Source organism: Loxodonta africana, chromosome 1, assembly GCF_030014295.1.
Source record: "Loxodonta africana isolate mLoxAfr1 chromosome 1, mLoxAfr1.hap2, whole genome shotgun sequence".
NCBI lineage: Eukaryota > Metazoa > Chordata > Mammalia > Proboscidea > Elephantidae > Loxodonta > Loxodonta africana.
Window position 1 is genome coordinate 48,413,937 of NC_087342.1, and position 27,212 is coordinate 48,441,148.

At 44.0% G+C, this 27,212-nt stretch overlaps 1 protein-coding gene across 1 annotated transcript in view; it reads left to right on the forward strand.

The window, feature by feature from the left end:
• BMP6 (bone morphogenetic protein 6) overlaps positions 1–27,212 on the forward strand; it is a 213,589-nt gene that overhangs the window by 93,064 nt on the left and 93,313 nt on the right. The window lies entirely within an intron of this gene.

Genomic DNA, 27,212 nt, shown 5'->3' on the forward strand with positions numbered 1-27,212 from the left:
GATTTGAACTGCCAGCCTTTTGGTTAGCAGCTGTAGGTCTTAACCACTATACCACCTACTTAAGCAAGGAATAACCAGCACACTGCTGGCAAACCCAGAAGGCTGGTCATGGAGACAGGAAAGTTTAGAAGAATTGTGGAGAAAAAAAAGATTTCCTTCCTAGACATCTGTTTCACGCAGCTAGTGGCGGGGGCCGGGGAGGGGGGCTGTCTAGGTTTAAAAGAGTTGCTGGTAATGCTCCACTTTCTGTATTTATAAAAATAGTGAATAATACTTGTCTCCTACCCAGCAACACTGCAGAGGTAAGGGAGATAACAGGCTGTCTGAGCTCGGCAGTTTTCTAATTGATGATGTTAACCAACGCAAGGAATTATTGTCGCAGTTAATAAATACGTGTCCCTGAGAGAGCGCTGGTCAGTTTGCCTGTTTCTCTTCATTTCTTTGCGTGTGACAGAACTTTGACTCCTTGGTAGGTCAGACTCCTCCTTAGTCTTCGGGGTTTGAAATTCAGAATGGTCAGACACCTAATAAAACTGGTTGTGTTTTATTACACGCGTTTCCATCGAGATTGTGTTTTCAAGTGGCGATAAGCCGAGAAACGCCTCCTGGGCTGACAGAAGAGAAGGGAGCATCTTTCGTCCTCAAGTCTGACTTTGTTGTCAGCTATTAAAATATAAATGGAAGGCACGCAACACGATGATCTTTTTAAACTCTTACTATGTCAGCTGCTGGCAGGAGCGTGAGAATCAGCCTCATATTTTGTTGTGTCTTGCAGACTGCTTTTGCCTCAAAAAAGTCTGTTTATGGTGGGGGAGGACATAGCTGAAAAAACACTTGTACATAAAACAGCTGTTAAGCGAATCTCCACACACTGAGATCAAGAGAACGTGAAGAAATATGTCCTTCCAAGGACCCTTTTGCCAACTTGGAGCCTCCTTCAGAAAATAAATACAGCCACGCTACAAGTTTCTGGTAACTTAGTTACTGAAAAATAAATGGAGCTACTTAGACCCTTGAACCTTGATTTAAAAAAAAGATCACCGAATTCTATTGCAGTGATGCAAATGAATCCAAAGAAACTATGCAGAATGTTTCTTTGCCCTTTGGTTCCTAATACACCCCAAAGAGTCCTAAAAATGCACTAAGTAGAAGCTCAGCCTTCCCAGCAGACGGACAGCAATTCCAAGTGTGTTTTCCTCCTTGACTCCATCCACAATAAGAAAATACTGCCCTATGGTAACATTTTCTCTGCGTCTTTTTCCTTCACTGTGGCTCATTGTGGTAGAGGATGATTGTGCTCAGTGGGTGCAGGGCAGCTGAAGTTTCCCCCAGGGTAGCACACCTGGGCACACCTTTTCCCTGCCCTACCTGGAAGGCTACAAGCCATTGATTGCAGGCGGTATGCACTGCTTAGCGGGAACACTGCTTCTGAAAGATGAGGTCCCTTTAAAACTTCACGCTCACGCTCAGAGAATGTTGGTCGTGTGCTACAGATGTTTTACAGTTTATTTCCGAACAGCTGCTTTTCCCTTCTTTAGACTGTTTTTCCTTTTTTTTTTTTAGGCAAATCCCTCCGGAAACCCCCTTGGAAATGCTTCCTTTGCCAGAGCCCTCACATTCCGGGTTGCGACACGCTCTGGACCAGCACCTGTTACCCTAGGCTGGCTTTGGAGGGAGCAGGTTGCTGCTCTGTCGATTAGTAGTTTTGTCTGCGTGTAGCGAAACTGGAGAGGCCATCAGCCCGGGACTGACAGCCCCCAGAGAAAAGCAAGGCCTACCTAGTGATTCAGGAGACAGCCCAGAGAGTAGAAGGAAAAGCAGTAATTTGTAATAGAGAAAGTGCTCAGTTAGAGCGTTAGGTCGAACGGCCACATACAGGTGAGCTGGTTCAGGGGACGAAGGGAAGGCTTTCCTTGAAACTACACCAATGTGATAGTTTGTGCCACCTCCAACATCACCAGCAGCCAACTGTCAATCATCTCTGCCACGAGAGGTGGAAAGTGCAGGGATAATTGAGATCCACAGATAATATACAAATCAGGGTAATGGTTTTTACACCCTTCTCACATGATCTCTTTCTCCAGAGCTACTGTACAGAGCTAAACAGGTTCATTTGAGTTCAGTCTCTTCTTGTTTCCTTTCCTCTGCTCCTCTGATGAAGTCCCTGGATGGTGCAAATGGTCCACACACTCAGCTGCTAACCCAAAGGTTGGAGATTCAAGTCCATCCAGAGGCATGTCAGAGGAAAGACCTGGTGATCAGGGAGGCAGCAACAGGGAGGGTACAGAAGTAAAGAGTTTGGGAAACCAGTCCTGAATAACTAAATGTTGGTCGCCTCTGAGACAAGGAAAATGTTTTGCTGTGTCATTTTGCCAGTTGTATGTATGCAGATAATACCATCTGTGCTGAGAAGTGTACATGGATTTCTTGAGACGATCCTGAGTGAGTCATTGTCTGAGGTGGAGTTACATCTCGAGGACAGTTATCAAGTGTTTAGAAATGAGGTGCGGCAGAGCCAAGTGAGTGAAAGCAACCCATGACCAGTCCTCAAAAAACTGAGACAGTTGCAACACAGCCCTTGGCTCTGATGCTGGATTTTTCCCATTCATGCACTTTTTTGACAGGTGAACTGTTGCAGGCTGTGAAAAACCTCCAAGAGGAATCGGTTGGACACCTCACTCAGAGCAGGCATCTATGTGCTTGCAGTTCTGTTAGCAGCTGAGGCGCCATATTGTGGGGTGTGCTAGGACCAGCCTTTCTCAGCCAGGTCCACTGTGTCAGAAAGGAGGCTAGGTCACCTTGGACTCCAGCATATTTGTGTTAAAAAAAACCCAAAAAACCAAGCCCATTGCTGTTGAGTCAATTCCCACTCATAGCAACCCTGTAGGACAAAGTAGAACTTCTCCATAGTGTTTCCAAGGAGCGGCTGGTGGATTCAAACCGCTGACCTCTTGGTTAGCAGCCAAGAGGCTGAGTTGGTTGGAATAAAGACTCCCAGTTTAGTAAATACTTGACACTGGTATAATTTTTTCTGGAATTTGTGTTTGTTAAGTCCTGTGGAATGTTCATGGGTGCAGTGATGGTTCAGTGGTAGAAATCTTGCCTAAAATCTCGCCTAGCATGTAGGAGACCTGGGTTCAGTTCCCAGCCAATGTACCTCATATACAGACACCACACCTCTGTCAGTGGATGCTTGCATGCTGCTGTGATGCTGAACAGGTTTCAGTGGAGTTTCCAGACTAAGAAGGACTAGGAAGAAAGGCCTGGCAGTCTATTTCTGAAAATCAGCCAATGAAAACCCTACAGAATGTAATCATGCTGCCGAACTCTACATGTAGAAACTCGAATTGGTGTATGTTTTTGCTGTGTATATTTTCAACAACAACATCAAAAACCCCTATGAATAGCAACAATCTGATCCCGTTGTTTCTGGGGTTGCCGCCAACTCAACAGGAGCTAGCAAAAACAGCAACTGGATGTTGATTACTTTTATTATAGTAATAAGAAGACTTCTTTTTTTAAATTTTTTATTGTACTTTAGATGGTTTACAGAACAAACTAAAAAAACTAGCTTCTCATTAAACAATTAGTACACATATTGTTTTGTGACACTGGTTACCAACCCCACGACATGTCAATACTCTCCCTTCTGGACCTTCAGTTCCCTATTACCAGCTTTCCTGTCCTCTCCTGCCTTCTCGTCCTTGCCTCTGGGTGGTATACCCGTTTAGTCTTGTTTTGTTCTATGGGCCTGTCTAACCTTTGGATGAAGGGTGAACCTCAGGAGTGACTTCATTACTGAGCTAAAAGAGTGTCCAGGGGCCATATTCTCAGGGTTTCTCCAGTCTCTGTTGGGACAGCAAGTTCTATCTTTTTTTGTGAGTTAGAATTTTGTTCTATGTTTTTCTTCAGCTCTGTCCAGGACCCTCTGTTGTGATCCCTATCAGAGCAGTCAGTGGTGGTAGCTGGGTACCATCTAGTTGTGCTGGACTCAGTCTAGTGGAGGCTGTGGTAGTCGTGGTCCATTAGTCCTTTGGACTAATCTTTCCCTGTGTCTTTGGTTAGATGGCCTCTCATGAGCTTTTAAGACCCCAGATGCCACTCACCAAAGTTGAATGTAGAACATTTTCTTTATAAACTATGTTATACCATTGAGCTAGATGTTCCCCAAGACCATGGTCCCCACAGCCCTCAGCCTAGTAACTTGGTCCTTCAGGGAGTTTGGATGTGTCTATAGACCTTGGACAAGTTGTGCTGGCTTCCCCAGTATTGTGTATTGTCTTACCCTTCACCAAAGTTATCACTTACCTATTGTCTATTTAGTGTTTCTCCATCCCCACCTCTACCCTCTCTTGTAGCCATCAAAGATTGTTTCTTTTTGTGTGTAAACCTTTTCATGAATTTTTACAATGGTCTTATACAATATTTGTCTTTTTGTGATTGACTTATTTCACTTAGCATAATGCCCTCCAGATTCATCTAAGTTGTGAGATGCTTCACAGATTCATCATTGTTCTTTATCATTGGGTAGTACTCCATTGTGTGTATGTACCACAGTGTATCCATTCATCTATTGATGGGTGTCTAGGTTATTTCTATCTTTTTGTTATTGTGGAACAATGCTGCAATGAACATGGGTATGCATATGTCTGTTTGTGTGACGGCCTCTTATTTCTCTAGGATGTATTCCTTGGAGTGAGATTAGTGGATCATATGGTTATTTCTATTTCTAGCTTTATAAGGAAGCACTGTAAGGTTTTCCAAAATGGTTGCACCATTTTGCATTCCCACCAGCAGTGCATAAGAGTTCCAGTCTCCCCGCAGCCTCTCTAACATTTGTTATTTTCTGTTTGTTTTTTTTTTTATTCGTGCCAGTAATGCTGGGGTAAGATGGTGTCTCATTGTGGTTTTGATTTGCATTTCTCTAATGGTTAGTGATTGCAAGCATTTCCTCATGTGTCTGTTAGCCACTTGAATATGTCTTTTTGGTGAAGTGTCTGTTCATTTCCTTTGCCCATTTTTTAATTGAATTATTTGTCTTTTTTTTGTAGAGGTGTTGGATTTTCCTGTAGATTTTAGAGATTAGACTTTTGGTGTATTTGTCATAGCCAAAAAATTTTTTCCAGTCTGTAGGTTCTCTTTTTACTCTTTTGGTGAAGTCTTTTCATGAGCATAAGTGTTTAATTTTTAGAAGATCCCAGCTAATGACAAGATTTCTTACCCTAAATCCCACTAATTTCCTTTTTCTTTTCATTTCCCTCCTAGAGCTATCCTTCCTGTTTGCTGATTTGTGGGCTTAGATTTACATGTGGCATGATAAATATACCTTCTGGATTGCTGTCTATGGTAGATTGATTTTTTAAAATCGTAAGTCATTTTGATAAAATTCTGGCTGGAGTGCCTATTTCAAGTATAGCTTCAAAGCACATGTGATAAACATGACCTATGAGAAATAATAGGAACTGGGGTGACATTGAGGTACAAGAACGGTTGAACACCTCATAGCACCTTCAGGGGGGGCATCCTTGCACCACTCGTGAGTGCCGTTTTCCAGTCATTGGGCTACAGCGGGATGCTTGGCAACATTTGCCAGGGGCTCAAGAAATTAAATTTATACTCCCAAATATTCTTGGGCAAGGCTCTGTAGCAACTAGTTGAGGTCACTAGTGATAGACCTTAAATTGGAGGCTATAGCTACAAACCCAGGAAGAGCTGCCATATGCATTCCATATGGAAACAGGTGAGGGTCAGAGAGAAGTCCCTCCAGCCAGACCTAGATGCATATATGCAATGTAAATCTATGTAACCTAACCCAACCATCTGCTAGGAGTAGCTGCAATCTCAAAGAAGAAGCATGAGAATGCTACTGTGTACTGCTATGGAACGGTGAAAATGTCTCACCCCTGCTCCAAATCCTGTTTTCCATGTATATGCTAAAAAACTATGGGCTCTCCTCACACTTAAAAAAATTTTATTGTGCTAAAATATATATAACAAAGCTTGGCATTTTAACCATTTTTAAGTGCACGATTCAGTGACATGAATTACGTTCATATGTTGTACAGCTATCACCACTATCCATTTTCAAAAGTTTTCTATCGCTTCAAACAGTACCTAAGTACCCCTTGAGCAATAACTCCCATTCCCTCCTCCCCGCAGCCCTGGGTAACCACGAATAAACATTGGTCCTTATGCTTTTGTCTACTCTAGATATCTCACGTAAGTGGAATCCTATAATATCTGTCCCTTTCGTGACTGACATATTTCACTCAGCATCATCTTTCCAAGGTTCATCCATGCCATAGCAGGTATCAGAATTCCATTTATCTTTGGGGCTGGATAATATTGTATGTATGTACCAGATTTTGTTTATCCATTGATTTGTTCACCCACGCATGCATTTTTACGTCAAAAATTAAAGCTTTCTGTTCATAGGTTTAAGCAGTAGTAAAGGATGTAATATCCTATGAATTAGAACACTGTATGCTTTAAATATATTTTCATCTAAATGTTCAAATTACTTCATTTTTGGGAATTGTCCCCTGTTGTACAATAAGTGGTGGCAAAACCATTCTTTATTATAAAACAAATCAAGCAAATCAATTAAATAAATGTGTTAACATGCATCTCCAAACAAACATCTTACATCTTATTGATGGAAAAATCAAGGAGTCTTGCAATGAATTGTCTGCTGGAAGAAGTGAGGTGGCATAAGGGTACACCTTGCTTGTGTAAAGTGGGAGGAAAGTAAGGAAAGGCAGGAAAGAAGAACCAGCATAATCTCCGGCAAACCAATCTTAGGAATGAGGTCATATGGCATCTGAGGCTCTGAACATTCCACCCATTTTCAGACCTTCCATTCTCATGGCCCCTCCAGACAATCTCTGTAAGCCCCCAGGGGTTTGTGTCTCCCACATGGGAGATCGCTCATGTACAGAATTCTGACCAAGACACTTAGGTAGAGGAAAAGGACAAGGAAGAGTACCCCCAAAGATACTGTGAAAACCAAAATTATACTGGCTGAGGAACAGGTGGGAAGTTAAAAAAAAAAAAAAAGGGCAGAAAAATGGAAAGAAAGATGAGATCCATGAGACTACAGTTCACCTGGGTTTTTGATTGAACATGCATAGATGATGTTAAGATACACACAGCACATAGACATAGAGGCAAATGCTCAAGATAAGTCTCAGGGACAAGGGCTGACTTGCTTCTGCGTGGCAAGTTGGCTGGTTCAAAGTGTGTTGACAACTTCCCTTGTAGAGTACTGTGGACTGGTAACCGTCTCCCAGCGTGTAGGACTTCTTGGAGACTTTTCCCAGCTGGCCTTTTCACGATGATCCCGGCCCGTCTACAGCGAGCCTGTTGGGCCTGGGGCAGCTGCTTCTCACGCCCTCTGACCGCACCATGAGTAGGAATGCGTGGGGACTTGGTGCAGGGTCCTGGCCCCCAGTCCGCGCCCTTGCTCTTTCTCAGGGTTGCCAGAGCTGATTCTGTCAGTACGGTGGAGTTTTCACCCTGGGCTGGTTCTCCTGAGTGATACCTGCAGTGTGCCTGGAGCTCCCTTCCAGAAGCCTCTTGCATTTTCCTAGTTGCCCCAGTCAGGTTCCATACCAGCGCCACTTGTTCTGATGCTGAACACACACACACACACACAGCTGTTCTTGCTATGCTCTGTGTGTGTGTGTGTGCACACGTTCGAATTTCTTTCCAAGTATTGAACACTTGGTCCCCTTCCCTTGTCCTTTTACTTTGTGAGAATTTTTCTAGCTTCTGGCAGGGGTGCAAGTCTACAGTGTTGGCAGGGTTTGTCTTTGCTCATCACAGTCCTAGAGGCCTTCGTAGTAAAAACAAAACAGGATAAAACAAAGCCTACCAAGTTTCTCTGTTACCCGTTTGAGACGTTGCTGCATTTCCCGACACTTCTTCACACGGGCTTGCCCACCATCCCACTTCTCAGCCTCTGTGTGGCCCCCTTTCCTCCTCCTGGTCTCATATGAAGAGCTCGAACTGCTTCCACAGGGCCAGTTTCCGCTCCTGCGCTTGGGGGCCTGCTCTCCACCACCTCAGACGCAGCAGCTATCCTCCTTTACATCTTCAGTTCACCCCTTCTACAGGCTGCTTCCTATGAGCGCTCACACTTACTCAAGCCTGTCTGTCATGGAACACCACCTGCCCCCCACCTTTCTACCTTGAGGCCTCACTCCTCACTCTCCACCTGTCTCACTCCTCCTCTTCACAGATGGAATTCTTGAAAGTGTTCTCTCCATCCCCACTTTCCCTTCTACCTCCCAATCCTGGATCCTTGTTCCTCAGCCACCACTGCCTTCAGGCTTCCTCCGTCACACGGCAGAGGGGAGTGAGAAGGAGCTTACCGGCCTGAAGGGGTGGCAAATTTTTGTTTTCTCTCCTGATCAAAATATTGTGATTTTTACATTTTCCCAACACAAAGGAGCCCCGGTGGTGCAGTGGTCGAGAGCTTGGCTGCTAACCCAAAAGTCGGCAGTTCGAATCCACCATCCGCTCCTTGGAAACCCTATGGAGCAGTTCTCCTGTGTTCTTCGGGATCACTAAGAGTTGGAACTGACTCAGTGGCACCTAACAACACCAGAATAAACAGAATCACGACTTGTTTCACGATTTACTGAACTAATTTCAGGTCCTTTGGACAATTCTAAAGTATTTCCGGTGGACATCATTCATTACCCCTGTGACTGGGCACCCCCACTGCTTCAACGAGGTGGCCCTCTCCTCCATGAAGCATGACCTGCTTTCCACCGGCTTCTCTTCCCCCTACACTTGGTTGTCCTCTGCTCTGCCCCCTCTTCTGTCCCCCTTCTCTTCCTGCCCTTTCTTCCACTCTCTCGCCCTCCCTTCTGTCTCCTCTGTGTCTCTCCCTCCCTCCCGCCCCCAGTCTCTTTTACAGATACCACTTCCGGCCCCTTAAATGTTAGGGTTTGGTGGGTCTGCCCTTGGCTCGCTCTCTTCTTGCTCTATATGGCCACCTCACCTCCTCCCCGGTTTCAATTCGTTACTGATCTGATGTCTCTTAGACCCAGAACTCTGTCTTTTTCTTGAGCTTCAGGCCTTCTCTTTAATTGCCCCCCGCCCCCGTATTGCTACTTTAGAAGTCCCAGGGGTACCTCAAATTGGACGTGGAGGAAGCTAGTTTCATCTCCTCCCCAGGCTCCCTCCTTCTGTGCTCCCTTTCTAGCAAATGGTGTCACCATGGACTTGGCCTCCTGTGCCAGCTACAAGGGCATCATTTTAGATTTCTCTTTTCCTTCCCCACTCCCCCCGTTCTGATTGCCAGATCATATCAATTCTAACTTCTTACAGTATTTCACATCTGACTGCTGATTTTGATCTTTTCCCAACCTTTCCCCTCCTGTATAAATGTCAGCTCCCCTGGAAGACTCCCCTGACCTCACAAGGACAGGTGAGGGTACACCCATGGCACTACCTCCTAACCCACATGTCACTAGATAGAAGTGGGCTGAGGCCTTATCCGTATCCCCCAGGGACTGTAGATGGACTGTGGCTTTTCACCATTATATATCTAGCACAGTGGGGTAAATGAATGAATGTGTGAGTGCTTATTTCCCTAGGCTTCTCTGTTTTCATGGAAGGTCTGTAGGAAACACCTTAGCAACGTGGGTCCAGTAGCAAAGGACATTTGAGGGCAGTGGGTCATTGTCAGGAAATGAACAAAATTTCCTTATGCCATACTACCAACATTTTCAGGGTTTACCATGGCCTAGGTGTGGGCTCAACAGGAGCAACTGCAAGAGAAATAAAGAAAAGCTGGGTCACTTTGCAACTAAGTGTTTCATACTCAAGATATTAGTAACAATAACTATTGAGTGACTGTCTACTATCTATTGCTCAAAATTGTTACATGTTTTTTCACTGTTGTTAGCAGCTATGGTCTTTCAGGTCATATACTTGACATTATTGCAAGAAATATAACTTTTTCTATCAATTAGCTTTTCTCACAATCCCTATTTATGCTGGATGACAGAAACTTAATGGAGTCAATTCAGAGTTTTCTCATTTAAATCTTAGCCTACCTCCTTCACAGGATTGCATCTAATTCGTGGGGCATTTACCTGGCATAAAAGCATCTGTCCTGGGTCCCCGTCTTCCCAGGGTCATTCCCTGAATGTGGGTTTTCTTATCAGGTCCCAGGCATCCCCAGGCATGGTCCCCTTCTCCTCCTCGGCGTCCATTGATAGGTGTGTATCCTTTGAATTCCACCCAGCCATCTAGCCAATGCCAGCATCTGCCGCTCTGCTCACTGCAAGCCCTTTTCTTTGCAGGGCTGCCAGCGATGGCTCAGCTAACTGCTTTCCCAAGCCACAGGGAAGCATAGCACCATTCCCCCCACTCTCTGAGGGCATCGAGAGATTCACTATGACTCTTCCAGTCACCCACACAGCCACTTCTACTCTTCTCCATGGGGTTGTGCCGACTTCATGGGGGTTGTTGCCCCCAGAGCTACAGGCAGGAACCAAAAGGCAGGATCTTGGATCTATTTGAAATTTCTAGCATTCTCCTCCTCAAGCTTTGCCCAAGGTAAGGCCTGTCCTCAGAGGCCCATGCCAGCGTCATGCCCCTTTCCTCTTCTCTCTTGCTCTTTATCGTCCGAGGACCTGGAGACTGTTTTCTTCTCAGGTGTCTGGGAAAGAGTAGAGGGGGGCAGGCCTGGTGTTGTACCAGGTGTTCTACTAAATCTCTTGTTTATGGCAGGATCTTGACTTCTCAAACTTAAAAGCCAGACATTTAGCAGTTTGGTCCTCTCATTCTGCTGCAGTGAATTCTCTCTGGAAAAGTGGGTTGACTTATGATGTAGTTGTTGTTAGTGGCCGTCAGGTTAGTTCCAACTCATAGAAGCCCCATGTAAAACAGCAGAACGCTGCCTAGTCCTCTGCCATCTTCACGATTGCTAGTATGCTTAAGTCCACTGTTGTAACCGCTGTGTATTTTGAGTGGGCCTTCCAACCTAGGGGACTCATCTTTCAGCACTATATTGGATGTGTTGTGATCCATGAGGTTTTCATTGGCTGATTTTCAGAAGTAGATTACCAGGCCTTTCTTCCTAGTCTGTCTTAGTCTAGAAGCTATGCTAGAACCTCTCCACCATGGGTGAGCCTGCTGGTATTTGAAATACTGGTGACATAGCTTCCAGCATCACATAACACGCATGCCACCACAGTATGACAAAATGACAGATGGATAGTGGACATGAACTGATAACTCACAACACATTCTGCCATGCTTACAACAACCCTAGGAGACAGTATTGCCACCCCAGGCTAAAGATGAGGAAATGAGAAGCAGCAAGTTTGGGGAATAGTTACTTGCTCAAGGTCATAAGTGCCAGGGCAGGGGTTTGAACACAGGCTGGTCTGACTTCACTAGGCAGTGCTGTTCATAAGAAGAGACCGTGGGGGAACCATGATTTTCCGAAGGGCGCCAGCCACAAGTAGAAAAAAAGCATTTGTAGTTTTTTTTTTTTTTTTAGCTATGAAAAGACCCTCCTACTCCTCCATTCTGCCTGCTCCCTAGTTCATACCCTGTGACTTAAGATCAGCCTGAGGCTGGGTTCGATATTCTATTGCAATGGCCACACAGAACTCAACCATACTTAGAGTTAAGTGGTTTATTAAGGAAGTAACCGGCTACAACTCAGGATCAGCATCAGGAAGCATGCAGGCGAAGTCTCCCTTCTGTAGTGCAGGACAGACTCTTGGCTGTGCAGGCCGCTGTCTCTCTCAGGACAGGCTTCCTCTTGGCCCCCTCAGGACAGGCTCCTCTCAGTCCCCTCAGGGCAGGCTCCTCTCAGCCCCGCCAGGGCAGGCTCCTCTCAGCCCCCTCAGGGCAGACTCCTCTCAGCCCCCTCAGGGCAGGCTCCTCTCAGCCTCCTCAGGGCAGGCTCCTCTCAGCTCCATCAGGACAGGCTCCTCTCAGCCCCCTCAGGCAGGCTCCTCTCAGCCCCCACAAGACAGGTTCCTCTCAGCCCCCTCAGGACAGGCTTCTCTCAGCCCTCACAGGACAAGCTCCTCTCAGCCCCCTCAGGACAGGCTCCTCTCAGCCCCCTCAGGACAGACTTCTCTCAGCCCTCTCAGGACAGGCTCCTCTCAGCTCCCCCCAGGGTAGGCTCCTCTCGGCCCCCTCAGGACAGACTTCTCTCAGCCCTCTCAGGACAGGCTCCTCTCAGCTCCCCCCAGGGTAGGCTCCTCTCGGCCCCTCCAGGAGAGGCTCCTCTTGACCCTGCCATCTGTTGCTGCTGGCTCTGCCACTGGGCCCCTTTTGGGCCTCTTGCTGTGTTCAGTTTTTACAGCCCTTAACCCATGTTACAGCTCTTTTAGGAGGTTCTTTGCCTCTTCTCTCTCTGCTTTAACCTGCTCCTTCCTGCTGCTTCTCTTCCTGCTTCTTTCTGTCTCTCCCTGCTTCCTTCTCCTTCCTGAAACCTCTGTGGGGTTGGCTGCTTATATCTATAACTCCTTGTCAATGTCAAGGCATGGCCTCTCCCAGTGGGGCCACAAACTGACCAATCTCCTCTCAGTAGGCCACAGACACTTCATTTACATAGTAGGCTACGGACACTTCTTTTGCATAGTCTATAGTCACTTCATTTGCATAGTCCATTGTCCAATCCCTACAAGGTGCATACCAATCACAAGGCAGGCTACAGCCCAGGGCCAGGCAAAATGTATCAAAACTTAGTTTATAGTTTACTCAGGAGATGTCAATCAACCTGAAAAAAGTAGCAAACCCTCTGAGGTGGAAGCTAGGGCAAAGATAACTCCTCAGTGATTAGGGAAAAAAATCTCTCAAGGTGTTTTTGCAAAGATCCACGGCAAAAGGCCACATACAGGAACTTATTTCACCACAGTCTACCCTCTGGCCTTTTTGACATGGGTTCTTTCATATAAATTTTACCAGTCCAAATCAGCCATTAACAATTAGTCCATCCATAAGGCAAAAGCTCTCAGGATAAAGTCACTAAGGTACCAGTCGTTCAGGTCTGCTGGTCATGTTCTCCAAAAGGTCATCCTGGCTTTACCTTTTCTGGCCTCTGATAAAATTTAACAGAGAAGATTATTCCCTTGCTCTGAACCTCTCAAGGTATCAGCATAGGAGAGCCTTTAAGGGACCCTAGGTTCAGCCATTGTACCCCACAGCAGTGCTCCCCCTTAGTCTACTCTTTCAGTAACAACTTCTACACTTACAGTTTTTTTTACAATCACAGTTAACCCTGTTAACAATCAGTACTTACAATTGCATGATCTTCTTATCAGCATTTTCCCCTACTCTCTCTTCCCCCAGACTCATCAGGACAAAAAGAATCTATTCAGTGGGGATTCTCCCTTGTCCCCCTCATTTTGAGCATAAACACATTCATGAAAGCGTGTAAGGCAGCCACTTCTTGCCTTTATCTGCCCCCCCTCCCGTTTTAGACAGCCAGTGTTTTAATTTCACGTCTCTATTGTCTTAATCATCTAGTGCTGCTATAACAGAAACACCACAAGTGGATGGCTTCAACAAGCAGAAGTTTATTCTCTCATAGTCTGGTAGGCTAGAAGTCCAAATTCAGGGTGTAAGCTCCAGGGGAAGGCTTTCTCTCTCTGTTGGCTCTGGAGGAAGGTCCTTCCCATCAGTCTTCCCTTGGACTAGGAGCTTCTCTGCACAGGAGCCCCAGGTCCAAAGGACGCTCTCTGGCCCTGGAGCTGCTTTCTTAGTGGTATGAGGTCCCCCCTCCCTGCTCGCTTCCCTTTCCTTTTATCTCTTGTAAGATAAAAGGTGGTGCAGGCTATACCCCAGGGAAACTCCCTTCACATTGAATCATGGATGGGACCTGAGCAAGGGTGTTAACATCCTACCCTAATCTTCTTCAACATAATCGAATCTTGCCTAATTAACTAAGGCAGAGATTAGGATTATAACATATAGGAAAATTATGTCAATCACAAAATGGAGGACAGCCATACAATACTGGGAATCATGGACTAACCAAGTTGACACGTATTTTTGGGGAACACAATTCAATCCATGACACCTATCAAATGAGTACTCTGAGGAAACAAGCACATTCCTTGGTCTGAAGAACCTTCTCTTCTAGTTGGAACTCTGAGCATCAGCCTCGGTTCTGTTACTGGAAAGTTCCTTCTACTGCTGCATGGAAAAATAATATGTATTTTTTTTCACCCTGTTCCCCACATTGGAAACCCTGGTGGCATAGTGGTTAAGTGCTACAGCGACTAACCTTAAAGGTCGGCAGTTCAAATCTGCCAGGTGCTCCTTGGAAACTCTATGAGGCAGTTCTACCCTGTCCTATAAGGTCACTATGAGTTAGAATCAACTTGACGACAGCAAGTTTGGTTTTTTGGTTTTCCCCACATTGCTGGATTAAGGCATGTCAAGTAGCATTTTCTTTTCCTCATTGTGAGAATATTAGTTCTGGATATGTTTGGATGCCAAAATATCTTAGCTAATTTTTCCTAAACTCTTGTGAATTATATTATGGACAGTCAATTTAGAGAAAAAGCTTATCTGTAGGTCTTGATTGTCTTAACTGTTATGGCAGTGAAGAAGTTTCTGTTTTGCCCCAAAAAAGTAATACTTAAAAATAATGTTGTTTGCTCCTTTATCCTTACTACAATCAATACATAACAGACGTTTAGTTTCATTTCATCAATATCTAATTCGTAAGCGAATTAATAACTGACTTTTTTTTTTTTTTAGCAGAAGAAAGTTGGTGGACTCACAATTGAATCAAATCTTTAGATTTTGTTAAGTAGTGAAATAATTCAAGGGAAATAATCAATCTCAATTTATTAGCTGTCCAACTGTCTCTGGATAATTGCTTCTGTATTCCAGATGCCAGCACAGTCAGGCTTGTAAACAGAACTTCCAGATAGTTTTTTATGGTATGGGTTGAGATTTATTTTTATTATTTGTCAATTTAAATTATAAAATTCTAGACCCGAGTATCTCCTTTAAAGAGTATTTTATTAAGTGCTGCATATTCATAATTATGTTTCAGCATAGACTAATAAATCCAATAACGTGGAGTACTTGGGAAAGCAAGAGGAAACTCTGCAGTAACTACAACAAATATGCATCGTCATAATCTTTGTGGAGATGACACACTGGAAATTTCAGGTGGTGCTTAGTTTTGAATGTATGCTCTATTTAATGTGTACCTAAGTTCTCAGCCTCAAAAATAAATCTAGTGTGGGCAGCACCCCCTCTTTGATCTACCTTACAAAACATGGGCTGCTCCAAATCCCAAGCAATGAAGGGCAGGGTTGCCTCAACATTCTCTTGGTATATAAAGCTAAGGAAGCAGTATTCTAAGAGGTGATGTATCCTAATCCTAATAAGCACCTAAGAATTCCCTGAGTGAAAAGCTTAAGTTTAGCAATAGACCTTGGCAGATGGATTCTTATAAATTATAGTAACACAAAATTGTGTTTTAGGTGAGAAACAAGAGTGGGTGTTGAGAGGGAGTAATAAACCATCAAACTGTGAATGGAGACATTTCATCACACCCTAGTTCTTACTGGACATTATTCACAAATATACCTTTGATTTATTTTTCTCACTGGGTTTGTAAATCTCTTCCTTGGAGTAGAAAATGCATAAGTAGTAAGTTCCATGTGCCAGGAGATGGTTTGGTTCATCTCGTAGACTTTGACTTTGTTAATAATAACCACAAAAAAGTGGATCAACACAAGCTTTAGGGTACCCTAAAGTTAAAAAAAAATTGGAGTTCATCTTTTTTTTTTTTTAATGGGTGTGTGTGTTTTTAAGTAATTTTCCCTAAGGTAGTTTGTTCCATCCTGATGCTTTGAGAAATGTAGAAGCTCTCAATGGAAAAGATCAGACATACCAGTTAGTCCATTGTTCTCGTGAGATAGAATGACTTTCCTTGCTTTCGATTATTTTGTGGATTTTCTGCTTCTCAATCATTTTTTCTCTTAACCTAAATATGCCTCTGAAAACTCTGTAGTGCTCTAGCTTGGTCTGTTAACTGGCTGACTCATTTGGTTGAGTGAAGTACCAAGGAGACCAAGAGTTGGATTTAATTTTTAAAATCACCTTATATTATTGTTACTCCGTGGAATGCAACACTGCCCAGTCCTGCCCCATGACCAGTTGTAGATTAGACCTTTGTGGTCCATAGTGTTCGTCGGTCGATTTTCAGAAGTAGATTGCTAGGCCTTTCTTACTAGTCCATTTTAGTCTGGAAGCTCTGCTAAAACCTGCTCAGCATCACAGCAACATGCAAGCCTCCATTGACAGATGGGTGGTGGCAGCACATAAGATGCATTGACTGGGAATTGAACCTGCATCTCCTGCTTGGAAGGTGAGAATTCTATCACTGAGCCAGCAAATGTCCCATCACCTTCATTACATTTATGCTTTTCAGAGTGCATTCATCTCCATAGACTCGAGGTACCTTTCTTGTAGTTGAAGGCCACAGACTCTACCTTTAGGCCAAGTCAGCCAAGTCCTTGCCATTAGTCATGAGGTAAACCTGGATGCAGGACAAGAGAGCTGTGGGATGCTGGCTCCAGAGGGAAGTACAGAGATTGTCGAGGTAAAGTCTTACTTACAGTCATGTAGCTTCTTAGAGTTGGTACTAGGGACCACCCTTCTACTCTTTCTCATGCAGTATGCATGGATGTCTCAGCAAATGTCCCATACGATTGTTGGCAACAAACAAAAATACACACCAATTTCGTGCTCACGTCGTACTTACCCAGACAGTCTGTGCTTTGCTAGTCCTGGGAGTCAGGGGCGTTCTGCCAGTCCCACCCATCTGAGGGTAGGCACATCCTGAGCACTGCTGTGCGCTGCCTGCCAGTGGGAAATGTTTAAAAAGTAGTCCTTGACCCCCACACTGTGTCTGCCGTAAGAAAGATGATCTGTACAGTCCTTCCCTTAGATTCAGACTTTGCAGTAACCGGCCTCAGCGCAGAAACCAGAGGACCCCCTCCTGCAATTACCAAAACCAATTGCCGCTGAGTTGACGCCAACTCACAGCAACCCCATGTGTGTCAGAGTAGAACTGGGCTCCATAGGATTTTCAACGGCTGCTTTTTTTCGAGGTGGGTCGACAGGCCTTTTTTTCTGAGGCGCCTCTGAGTAGACTCGAACTACCAACCTTTTGGTTAGCAGCCCTGCGTGTTAGCCATTCGTGCCACCCAGGAGTCGCCCGACAGGGCTTAGAAGTGAGTTTATTTCACAGGTTCTGTGGCTAGAAGCCAGAGAGAACGTTGCTGGGAAAGTAGGAAGGTGAGCCTCGACTGTCCTGTGGCCACTCATGGGCCCCTGGGGCCCCTGGCCGGCCTGGGGCAGTCAGATCATCTCATTGCATCATTTTTAATTTCCACCTCTTGACCACAGTCCGTCCCCCCCTCCCACCCCCCCGCATCATGTACTGATTTTAATTGGTCAGTAGCCTGGGAGTAACAAACTTACTCGAACTTTCCAACCTCGAGCATGAGACCTTAGGCCACCACAAATTCCAAGGTTTTGGATGGTAAAATCTGGCAAGGCTTCCCACGGAGGCAGGGAGGAGAGAGCAGCTTTTCAACAGAATAACCTCATTTTCAGGCCTGAGTGCCAGGCTAATTGGCTAAAATTACTACACTCCGTTCTCAATTATCCATTTCAAGGATTATTTACGTTGTGGATTTTCAATGGCCAGCGAGTCTCAGCCAATCCAAGGAGGGGTCAGAATCAGGCCTCAATCCGTAATTGTACATCAAGTAGGATTCAGAAAACTGCCAGTAAGTTGAATTACTTCAGGGAAGGCCTGTTGAAATTATTGAAGGCATTAAAGTCACAGTATTTTCAAAGAAACACAATTCGATTCTAGTTTAATGTTACTCTGCAAGTTACTTAACTCATCTGGGCCTCAGTTTTTACCTGTGTCTAGATAGACCAAGATGAAATTTAAGTTCTTTTTGTAGTACCAACATCGTAATACCAGTTGCTGTTGATTCATGGCAACTTCACGTGTTTAAGAGTAGAACTGCACTCCATAGTGTTTTCAATGGGCTTTCGGAAATATATTGCCAGGCCTTTCTTTTGAGGCGCCTCCGGGTGGACTCAAAGCCGTTCTTTTGGTTAGCAGCTGAGCATGTTACCATTTGCTCTACCCAGGGACTCCCAGCATTCTAATTAAGCACAGAAAGGATTATTACTTTAAAATGCCTGCAAGAACTGGTAAATGAACTAACCATGTAATCCTGATGTCAGCCTGCGTTAAAAAACAGTCATGATTTATAATTAACAAAAGCACCAGCCAAAACCAATTTTCCCTGACTTATATTACAGTTATATTGTTTGTAAAAAAAGATCATGTCTATAGTGCTTAAAAGTGCATAATCTTAGAATCTTTAAAGCTTGAAAGGATCTTTGATCTTAGTTCCACTCTTACTGACAGTTGAATTTTTTCCCTTACGTAGACATCGAAACCATTTGCTTTCCGACCCCACTGTTCATCGGTAAGTGCAAACACTACAGGGTCCAGGTGCCATCAGATGATCACACATTCCAAGTTAATGAAGTCCTGAATTGAGGAATCTCTAGTACGAGGCTTTCTGAGATTTTCTGTTGTTTACACATTATCCTTAGCAGTATCTCTTGCCCTATCCAAAAGAGATGAGTGTTAATAAAATAAATGAAGCTGTATGTGTGTGTGTGAGAGAGAGAGATCTAAAAGTCGCCGCACTGGCATATGTGTTGGAAACCCTGGTGGCGTAGTGGTTAAGAGCTATGGCTGTTAACCAAAAGGTCAGCAGTTGAATCCTCTGGGCACTCCTTGGAACCCTATGGGGCAGTTCTACTCTCTCCTTAAGGTCACTGTGAGTCAGAATTGACTTGATGGCAATGGGTTTTTTTGGTTTCTTCTTCCCATACCCACCTCCAAACACGTCAGATTTACTGCAGTCCTTTAACTTGGATACCCTGCTGTAAAATGGGATAGTCCTCACTATTTTAAGTCATTGGCAGTCCCTGGGCGGTGTAGATGGTTTACATGTTTGCCTACTAACTGAAAGGACAAAGGCCACTCATAGCCATCTTGGAAGACAGGCTTGGCAATCTACTTCTGAAAAATTAAGCATCGAAAACTCTGTGGAGGACAGTTCTACCTTGATACACATGAGGTTGCCATGAGTCGGAGTTAACAGGTTGGTGTTACAGTAAGTAGAGGAGACAAAAGAGATGATAAATATGAAGATTCTTTGAACTCTTTAGGAGAGAACCTTAAATACAAACTTAATTTTCTTTCAAATTGTCTTGTAAAGCCTATAATTCCAATGGAAAACATTGTAGATGATTAATAATATCCATAAAATATTACATTTGACCTCATGTTTCCCCATGCACTGGTCTTTGCCTCCATCACCCAGTGTCTCACAAAGTCTGTGTTAACATTTGTATTCTGAGAAGGCTCTTCCTCTGCCCCTTTCCCTACCACAGCGTGTGGGGAAGGGAACCCTGCTCTCAATTGTATTGGGGCCGCCGACCTCTTAGTTCTGTTCTTACTAAGCTTGGGCCTTCAATAGTAGCGCACCCCTACTAATAAAAGTATTTTCTTTTCCATTAGGGTTGAGGAGTTATATATTTAATTATTCTGGGTTTCCTTTTATTGTTCCATTTTTATTTTCCATGTCAGGAACATAGTGGAAATATTTACTGAAATTATTTTATCAACCAACTGATCAAATTGATTTGACAAAACTTGTTCTTGTTAGCTGCCAGAGAGTAGTCAGCCCCCGACTCATGTTGACCCCATGTGCTACAGAGTAGACCTGCTTCGTAGGGTTTTCTTGGCTATAATGTTATGGAAGCAGTTTGCCAGACCTTTCTTCCTCAGAGCCACTGAGTGGGTTCGAACTACCAACTTATAGATTAGCAGTAGATTACAAATGACTTGTGCCCCCCTGCTCCTTTCGACAAAGTTACATTCAACATTTTCTCATGCCAGCGATTCTTTACCTGGCCCGGCCAGAGTTAGGTGTTCAGTTCATGGCTGTACAATAAAGCAAAGCAAAGCAAAGGTAGGTCATAATCCTTGACCTTGGCCCCAGGACTATTCCCAGTCCCAGCCACGGACACTGGGTTTCAGGGAAAGGAGCAAGAGTTGCCTCAGGCTGGAGGGAGCTACATGTAAGCTTTTCAGAATTGAGACTGTTCTCATTTGGCCACTTAATTTGGAAGAAGAAATATGTCTCAGCTCTGGAATGCAATAATGAAGGCAAAGATGAGGAAGCACAATATTTCTAAACTGATGCTCTCTCCTGTGCAAATGAATATGACTCGTTCATTTTGGTTGCTCAGCATTCACTTTTTAACAGAGCATTTATTAACTCAGAACTGCATCCTCTGAAAAACTTTTTTTTGCAAAATTTCCAAACTGTTTTGTTTATTGTTTTCTTCAAGACCAGTCCTCTTATTTTTGGCCGTGCCTGGTGCTCTTCATTGCTGAGCAGTGACGCACTGAGAAACCCGATAGAGAGGCACCTGCAGGGGCTGGCGCTCGGGCTGGGCTCTGCCGGCCTGGGCTGAATAAATCCTTAAGAGCAAACCCAGGTGAACAGGAAATCATTTCCTTCTGGTCAACATTCTCTGAGAGCCACAGCGACCCAGGGCTAAGGCTCAGGACAATTGGATGCTGCCAAGTCATGCTTCACCACAGGCCTGGCATCCCCATGATCTCAGGTGGATTCATGCAATAGCCTAGTGACGGAAGAAGGTCTGTCCAGACAATAGAGTAGTGTCAGAGGAAATTTCTTCGTTCTCAGTTAGAGAAATGTGTGCCAAACTGGGGTGGATGGGAAGCTCCAGTGGCTTGCAGAATGCAGGGTAAACACAGATGCCTTCTGTCTCTCTGCAGATATTATGGAGAACTTAGACATGGGGGCAGGGGGGAGCTCTTGTGATTTAGTGGACTCCTGAGCTACAGTAGATGTAGGAGATGTGGTTCTGATTGGCTGAAGCAACAGCCAGACTGACGATGTAGCAAGATGGCGTGCAGATGGTTCTACAGTAGACTTGATGAGTAACGTCAGCCTGATCTAGGTCAGGAAGACATGTGTACCCCCTGGAAATCTGTAGAAGACCTTTTCTCTCAGGGAGGTATGGAGTGCCCTTAACCAGACAGATTCAGAGGGTAGATTCCAAATCTGCTTCCTGAACACAGAGGACCTGCCAACAGGCCTTTGAGAAGGCGTCTGGTGTGGAATACCCAAAAGATCTATCTGCAGCTTCATGAGACCCTTGTGTGAGCCAGTTCACTTGCTACCTAATTCATCTCATTTCTTAGCATCAGTTATTAAAGAAAAATCTTGATTGTTTACAGATATTTCAGATTTTTAAAACAAAATTGTGATTGATCATAAAATTGAGTCCAATGGGAAGAGTGTCTTAATGAAAGGTTTCATTCACTCCACCAATAAATATTAATAGAGTACCTGTGTGTGCATCTATAGGAATAGAGAATGAGATAGAAATGTCAATAAGTAAAAAGTGTGGTAGGGAGTCTTTGCCCACCCCCCCCCCGCATTCCCAAATAAAACACACTTACTGTATTCACACTCTTAAGTGGTCTCTTGCCCTGGGCTGACCTTGTGACTGGCTCTGTGACCTGCTTAGACAAAGAGAAAACAGCAGAAGTGATGCTGTGTGACTTCGAGACTAGGTCATAAGAAGCTTTGAACTTACTTAGATTTCTTGGGATGCTCATCTGGGAAAAGATACCTACTATGTAAGGAGTGAGGAGTACCTGGGTGATGCCAAGTGAAAGGTTGAAGGTTTGAGTTAACCCAGAGGTGCCTTGGAAGAAAGGCCTGGTGATCTATTTCTAAAAAATCATCCATCAAAAACCTTATGGAGCACAGTTCTACCCTAAAACATGTGGGGTCACCATGAGTCAATGGTAACTAGTACTGTTCTTAGCACTAGCTGTGCAATGGTGAATTAAATAGGCGTCTCCCTGCCCTCCTGCAGCCTGTATATTCATATGATGGAGCACTATTCAGAGACTAAGGATAGCTCTGAGATTCATTCTTTCTCGAACCCTGTTTTCTAGGGATTGTAATATTTACAAGCAAGAGACTTTTCATAAGGTGTTCAGAATGAATGAAATAAGCATGATGTTCAGTGTGACACTGGCATTACGGCATGGCTGGGTTATAGTTATGGCATGGCTGAGCACTCACTATTTGATGAGCTTGAGTTCAACCTTTATGGGGAAGGGGAAGGACAAGTCAGTCACTTGACCAGCAGAGAAGGGTATGGCCTTCTAGCCAGGTCGTCATTGGAGAGGGAGGTAGGAGTGCCCTTGAAAGAACTGAGCCTTTTGCTTTGTAATACCACCTAACGATGAAGAGTCATCACGGTTTCTGCATCCCGGAGAGAAATTCTTAGACGATGCCCTCTGCCCAGAGGTGAGACTGCATAGACCTGGCTTAGTGTGCATGTGCATGGGCGAGGAGCAGGTCAGTCATTCGCTTCCTCAGGCCACAGCTGTCGTTGAGTGCCTTCCTCATGCTTGCCACGTCTACACATTGGGGTACCACAGAGTATATGGCGCGATCCCTCCACTGATGGATCATCTTTCATTTGAAGGAGGGAAACAAACTAAAAGCCAGGAAACAGCACATGAATAAAGTCACATCAAGCCGTGATGGGTGCAGGGAAAGAAATGTAAAGGGCTGAACAGGAAAATCATAGACTTTGGATGGGGTTGGCCAGGGAAGGTCTCTCCCTTGGAGGAGGAGAGTGGAGAATTGAAGGATGAAAAGGCACGAGGAGTCAAAGGGAGCCGCCTGTACAAATGCCGCGAGGCAGGACACACCTTGGCTGTTGAAGTGTGGATGGGTCAGTGTCCACCCCTCAGAGTGATAGGCTAGAAGGTCATCCAGGGCACTGACTTTCTTGGAAAAGAGTTCGGATTTGTTCCGATTAGAATCTATTGAAGAGTTTGAACGTAGCTGTGATATAATCCTAGATACCAGTAGAGGTTATTAGTCTGTATGAGTTACTACTCAAGAATCTTCAGGGGCTTCCCGCAGCCTTCCAGCTGGCATTCAGCATCCTTCAGCCTGCCTCATCTTTCATTTCAACCCTTGTACACTCACTTTCATACTCTTCTTTTATCGTTTGCTTTTTCTTTATTAGTCAATAGGGGCCCTGCTCTTATGCATAGTCAATGTCAGGTCAGAGCTTTCAGGCATCTCTGTGGCTGTTTGGACCAGTTACCAAAGTCCTTTGTCTAAATTACTAGTCCTACCTTCAGCCTGGTCTTTCATAGAACCCAAAGGTATATGGGTAATGGTAGAAGTCGCCTTCTCTTTTTCTACATTTACGAAATTTATGCACTTATTCAACAAACATCAAATGTTTTCTATGTATCAGGCACTGTGCTGGGTTCTAAGAACACAAACATAAATATATGAGTCCTTCCTTCAAGCAGCTTCTAGTCTCAACATGAGAGCTTTTTGGTAGGTTATTTATGTACTGTCGGGGGGAGAAAAAGCGCACCTAGGACTATTATTAGACACGTGTAACCAAACTTTACTGGATTGCTTTAAATTAGGTGATTTCCATGGCTGGACAAGATGATTTTTAAAATAGCTTCTGTCTCTTTCTGTGACTGACTTCTAGTGTATGAAAAATGCCATTATCCAATTTCTCATAAAGCTAAACATAAGCTCACTGTACACAGTAATTTTACTCCTAGGTATTTATCCAAACCCAAACAAAAACCAAACCCATTGCCACCAAGCTCATTGTGACTCGTAGTGACCCTGTAGAAGAGAGTAGAACCGCCCCATAGGGTTTCTGAGGAGCAGTTGGTGGATTTGAACTGCTGACCTTTTTGGTTAGCAGCTGAGCTCTTAACCACTGCGTCACCAGGACTCCCCAAAGGAGTTGAAAATGTATGTCCACCTAAAAGCCTGCCCATGAATGTCTATAGAAGCTTTATTCATAATCGCCAAAAGCTAGAAGCAACCAAGATGTTATTCAATAGGTGAATGGATAAACAAGTGATGGTATGTTCATACAATGGAGTATTATTCAGCGATAAAAAGAAATGAACTATCAAGCTATGAAAACCCAAGGAGGAACCGTAAATGCATATTGCTAAGTAAAAGAAGCTAGTCTGAAAAAGCTACATGTTGTGTGATTCCAGCTACAATCTAGAAAGGGCAAAACTATAGCACAGTAAAAAGATCAGTGATTGCCAGGAGTTCATAGGGAGGGGAGAGGGATGAATAGGTGGAGCACAGGGTATTCTTAGGGCAGTGAAACTACTCTGATGACACTGTAATGGTGGATACATGACATTATGCATTTGTCAAAACCCATAGGACTGTACAGTGTGAAGAGTGACTGTTAATGTGAGCTGTGTGCTTTAGTTAATGACAGTGTATCGGTATTCGTTCATCAATTGTAACAAATGCACCAGCAAATGCTAGATGTTAATAATAGGAGAAACAGTATGCAGGGAGTAGAAGGAGCATTTGGGAACTTTCTGTACTTTCTGTACGATTTTTCTGTAAACCTAAAACTGCTCTTTAAAAAGTCTATTTAAAGAAGAAAAAAAAAAAAAGCCATGACTCAGATATCTTCTCCTCCCCCACCAGTCTGATGCTTGCAAACTCACATCCAGGTCATGCTAGAGTGATAAACTCTTTTCTAGAGTGCAAAATATCATTATGATTAAATTCTAAACACAGTTATTGGTCAAAATCTACCCCTGTTATTTATGTAAGCATATTGGTGATCTGATGTAGTTAATTTTCTATGCCTGTTTTAATTTTTTGTCCCTTTTTTAGAGATTCTATTGGATATTGTAGACACAGAGCTACAGGAGGGCTCATGAGCCCCCCAGGTCCTAGCTTAGGGACAGAGCTTTGTCACTGTATCCTCACTCATCCTTTCAGTAGAGCCTGGATTAATGGCTGAGCTCACCGCCAATACCTTGCACAATGTAGCGTTCATAAATGTTATCTTTTGGGTTATGAAGCCACACACTGACACACAGGTATGCAAAGTGCTCTGTATCTATTCCACAAGCATAGGATTGTTATCTTGGTTACAGTTGGCTTGAAAAGTTGGATGGAATTTGTGTGTTTTTCATGTGAGACACTGAGATGTCCGTTCTTTGTGGTTCTCTGTTAGGTTCATTTAAAGAGCCAAGTCTGCCCTGCTGCTCCATTTTAATGGCTGAGGATGGATGGAATTTTAACTGTATAGATGCATCAGATACTCTGGAAGGAAACCAGATCTGCTCTCACTGGAGTTTTGTGGCAGTTTCAAGTAACAGGAATGAATGTGGATCAATTACCATGTGTCACTCTGACAGGAGAAAACAAACACTGTCAATATTTGGTTCAAGAGCTTTTCAATTTCAGAAAATCACTTGTAGGGCCATGTAAGGCATAATAAAGCCCACAAACAGCACTTTGAGGGTCAGAAGAGATCATAAACTAGTCTAGCACAGAAGTCCCTAGGCGATTACAATCTTAACTGTGCTACTATGTGAAAAATGTCCCAGTCAGGCTTCCCACACTGAGAGATCATCATGGAAGGCACATTTGGGTCTGTCTCTGTCCGACTGGAACGGCACATGACCACCTTCACGTTAAGTCTCATTACTGCTCAAGTGTGAAGCATCCGCTTGAAAAGAATGTAGTCTTTCCCACATGGGGATTGCTGCAGTTTGAGATGTGGGCTCTGCAATGTGGTTGGATGCTTTTTAGGAGATTAACATTGAGCACATTTTCTGTAAAGCCTGCTAAACACATCAACTTAACCGCTTGATGCCAGCCTCCCAGAGGCTCAGGAACATGCAGCAAGTGCTATTCTCAGGAGTTCCAGCAGTCTGAGAGCTTCTCCCCTTCCCCTCCACGTGGGGTAACAGGAGCCTCAGATAGGAGCTTTGGATGGGCAGGGCTGTCATGCACTTGTCATCCAATGCAATCTGATGAAACTGATTTCCGTTATTAGTGATCTCTCCTAAGCATGGCTGTTGTTGTGTTAGTTGCCATCGAGCCAGGTCCAACTCATAGTGACGGCCATGTACAACAGAACAAAACATCACCCATGCCGACACCATCTTCAGGATCGTTGATGTGCTCCAGTCCATTGCTGAGGCCACTGTGTATTTTGAGTGCCTTCCAACCTAGGGGGCTCATCTTCCAGCACTATATCAGACCATATTCTATTGTGATCCACAGGGTTTTCATTGACTGATTTTTGGAAGCAGATCACCAGGCCTTTCTTCCTAGTCTGTCTTTGTCTGGAAGTTCCTGTCTACCATGAGCGATCCTGCTGGTATTTGAAATAGCAGTGGCATAGCTTCCAGCATCACAGCAACACACAAGCCACCATGGTACGACAGATTAACAGATGGGTCATGGTAGCGTGATTAGGGAACCTATAAGTAAAATTCCCTGTATCAGCTGATTTCCCTGCAGAAAAACATCATTATAATCACACTGTGTGATTCTTTGTTGTGAAAATGTGTGTAACTTTTCTCATGTATAAGGTATAACTTCTTTCCTTTCCCTACCCCAGTTTTTTACCTGCAAATGCTTGGATTTTGTGATTGTACAAATGAATATCATTGGCTCTTGATATATTTTCGGATTCTAAGGAAGCCTTATTACTATTTGTCCTGACAGCTAGAAGACAAAGCAATTTAAACAAAGGCAGTGTGTCAAAGTAGTCTGCAGAAAGCTTTAGTGTTCCCTCTCATTGGGTTAACAACTTTAAATACTTTACATCCAAAAAAAATTTCATATTTTCCACTTAAATTTAAGATAGTTCATATTCTTAAGTTGAGATTGGATTTGCTAAGTAATTTTTAAAAGAAAAATGTAGTTTAAAATTAAATTTTCAAGCTTCATCAAGAGGCTGAATAATCTAGTTTAGCACAAGGCAGGTAGGAAGGAAAAACCTCACCTCTCATGGGACAGGAATGGCCTAATGCTCCCTGTCTTCAGACCCACATTTAAATCATAGCATTGAAATGAAAATTGCCCCTAGTCTGAATAACCTCCTGACAAGAAGATTCTACCACCTCTCTGCCATCCCATATCGATATTTAACGAACTCTAAACATCTAATCTAAACCTCTCTTGCTTCAGTCTGTCAGTCCTTCTTTTACTCTCAGAAATAGA